The 3,332-nt window shown below is 44.4% G+C and overlaps 1 long non-coding RNA gene across 1 annotated transcript; it reads right to left on the bottom strand.

Annotated features, from left to right (window-relative positions):
• Positions 1-810: 810 nt before the first annotated feature.
• On the bottom strand, positions 811-2,715 carry LOC139356760 (uncharacterized). The gene is made up of 2 exons (XR_011609153.1): positions 2,575-2,715; positions 811-1,741 (listed from the first exon to the last, which is right to left on the bottom strand). It is a non-coding gene; the product is annotated as an uncharacterized lncRNA (long non-coding RNA).
• Between the last annotated feature and the right edge of the window lie 617 nt (positions 2,716-3,332).

Here is a 3,332-nt window from a genome sequence, read left to right on the forward strand (position 1 = left end):
TTCTAAACCAAAACCTAAAAGTCATTCTTCACCTCTTTCTCTGATCATCCCCTATAATAAATTATGAGGTCCATCAACTCTAACTCTAGAGAATGTCTCAAATCCATTTATCTCCATCACCACTCCCGCCACTCTAGCTCATGACACTTTCATCTATCACCTGACCTTATGCAATAGCCTCCTAATTGCTTTCTTTGGCTGCCAATGATATATTTTAAAATATTAATCAGATCATGTCCCTTTCCTGTTTAAAACTTCCCAATGGCTCCCCATTTCTCCTTCTGCTGCCTTCAAAACCCTATATAATTTGACCCCTGACATGTATGAGCTCATTTCTCGTATTAAAATTTGGGCGCACTAGCTTTCTTTCTGTTTTCAGAACAGACTGAGGTTTGTCTCATTTCAAATGTTTGCACTGTGTGTTCTACCTGAAAGGTTCTACTTCTGGATCTTGCCATGGCTGGTTCCTTCCAAACACAGTGAGTCTCAGGTTAAATGTAACCACCTCAGAGTAACTCCTCTGAACTCCTACCTAAAATAGCCCACTAATTCCACCTTCTCTATCACTCTCTAACAACCTCCTACTTCCATTCTCTCATAACATTTATAACTGTCTGAAATTAGCATTTTATGTGTTTGTCTATTTTCTGCTCCCTCTTCCTCTTTTAGAATATACATTCCATGAGAACAAGAACCATGGCTATATTGGATCCCTACCACCTAAAACAGGATCTGGCACATAGTAAAAACCCTATATATAAATTTGTTTAAAAAATAATAAATGAATGAATGACACAAATAATACAAGTGTGAGCTTTGCACACATTCATTTAATCATTCCAAACATTTGTCAGATGCTTTGTTGTGATATTCAGTTTGAAATCAAAAATAGGTAAGTATGCCCCTGTCCTTGCCTGCTCCTTCCTCGGGGATCTCTGACCTTGAGGGGCATCCCCAAAACAAAATTTACTAAGAACTACCAAAGAGAAGCCAAAAGAAATAGGTCAACTAAAACCAAAGTATATAGATCTTTGTATTTGTGGCATCAAATAATTATTAAATATATCTGTGGTTATGTAGAGAGCTGAAGGTAGGCAGACTTCAAAGAATGATGAGGAGAAAAGTCAAACTGGAATATTCAAGAGGTAAATATTATAGAAAATGAAATCATTGTAGAGATAAAGTAACCCATTTGTTTAGAAACTGAGAAGAGAAGGAATAAGAAGGATAAAGAAGTCGTGGAATCAAGAGATATTTCTTTGAGCATAGTAAGGGCATAAACTGTGCATGTGTGAAAGGAGAAGAGGAAAGACAAGAGGGAGAGAAACAGGGAGAAGAAAAGGACGAAAAATAAGAAGAAAGATGGACAAGAGGTTGTTATTATCCACTTTCTGAAGCCTACTTCTGTCAATTCATCCATCCCATCCTCCGTCCAGTTCTGTGCCCTTGCTGGTGCAGAACAGATATCATTTGGAATAGAAGAGGCACTCTGGCCTTTGGGGTTTTCAGCATTTTTTGTTGATTCTTTCTCATCTTCATTAGTTTGTCCAGTGCAGTCTTTGAGGCTGCTGACCCTTGAATGGGTTTTTTGTGGGGACTTTTTTGCTGTGGTTGCTTTCTGTTTGTTTCTCTTGCAATGGTCAGGTCCCTCTTCTGTAAGGCTGCTGTGGTTTTCTGGGGGTTCACTTCAGGCCCTATTCATCTGGTTCACTCCTGCACATGAAGATGTCACTCGAGGAGGCTGGAGAACAGCAAAGATGGGTGGTTGCTCCTTCCTCTGGGACCTCTGACCTTGAGGGGCATCGATCTGATGCCAGTAGGAATGCTCCTATATAGTGTGTCTGACAACCCCTGTTGAAGGGTCTCACCCAGTTGGGTGGTACAGGGAGCAGGACCCATTTAATGAAGCACTTTGGATGTCCCTTGGTGTCCCTTCACTGGAGGGAAACCCACTTGTCTGAGCTGCCTGGATTCCTCAGAACTAGCAGGAGGAAAAACTAAGTCTACTGGTCTGGGGAGACTGTGGCCACACCTCCTGCTAGGGGCTCAGGCCCAAGGAGATCAGAGTTCTGTCCCGGAGTCCCTGGCTGGAGTTGTCAGAGTTCCTGTAGGGAAGCCCCACCAGTGAGGAGGGATGAGTCAGGATTGGGCCTGAAAAGGCATTCTGTCCACCGTCTGCCACAGCCAGTGTGTTGGGCTGTGGGGGATACCCCTTGGGACCAAGCCATCCAGCATCCCCGACTCCAGCAGGGGAAAAGCATGGTCTGGAGCTACAGAGATGGCTGCCGCCCTTCCCCTGCCCTGGGAGCTTAGTGTGTTAGGCAGCTATCAGTCCCAGTGTTGGCTATCACCCTTCCTAGCTCAGTGGCTGTTGAGAATCTGCATGGCTCTGTGGTCGGGACCCTTGGCTGCAGTGACATGGGCTCACTAGTGGGATCTTCTGATCTGTGGGTTGCACAGTTCCATGGAAAAAGCATGTTTTCCCAGGCTGGGTAGCATGCTCACTTTCTGCCTCCCTTGGCTGGGGGATGGGGGCTCCCCTGCCCCGTGTGGTTCTCAAATGGGCCTACACACCACACTGCTCTTCCTTCTTCTCTGTGGGTCACATCAGCCGCCTAGTCGGTTTTGATGACAGAACCTGGATACCTCGGTTGCCAGTGCAGGATTCATATGCCATTATGGTTCTTTTCAATGGGATCCTCCAATTGTTGCTGCTTCTAGTCAGCCATCTTAGCCCTCTAAATTGGAAGTTTTGACTGAGCTTCTATGATACAATGGAAAATTCCGAAGTGAAATACCAGAACACAAAACAGAAATTCCAAAGATGTGCTAACAACCAGTTAGAAGGCTCCAAAACTTTCAAAGGGTGTGCAAATGCCTTCTCACTCAAAAGAGTGAGGAGGTGGAATTGAAGAGAATACTTGTGCGAAGGTATTCTTTGGGAAAAACTCTGCAGTTGATCTCTTGCTCACTGCCCCAAGGGGAGCAGTGGGGCTGTTTGATTTCTCAGCTCCAGCTTAGCGAAAGCTTCAAATGGAACAGCCTCTACCTTGTACGTATCCCCTGAATGTCTGAGAGAGGGCTCAGAAGCCTGGTCTTGATTACATGTCTGAAAAATCTGGAAATGAGAAACTGTGCTTTTCAGCCTCAGGTGGTGCTAAGGTAAAGTAGACTGCCATGTTTGAGAAGTAACTGTACTCTCACCAATATGAAGGTAAAGAATACAGGAGTATTTCACACTGTGGAAGAGATACAGTCTGGAGCCATTTTAAGTGTTGCCCAAGAGAACTGCCTAGATGACTGAAGGATGTCAGTAGACAGTTTTGCCTATA

This window comes from Macaca nemestrina, chromosome 1 (assembly GCF_043159975.1).
Source record: "Macaca nemestrina isolate mMacNem1 chromosome 1, mMacNem.hap1, whole genome shotgun sequence".
In the NCBI taxonomy this organism is placed as follows: Eukaryota; Metazoa; Chordata; class Mammalia; order Primates; family Cercopithecidae; genus Macaca; species Macaca nemestrina.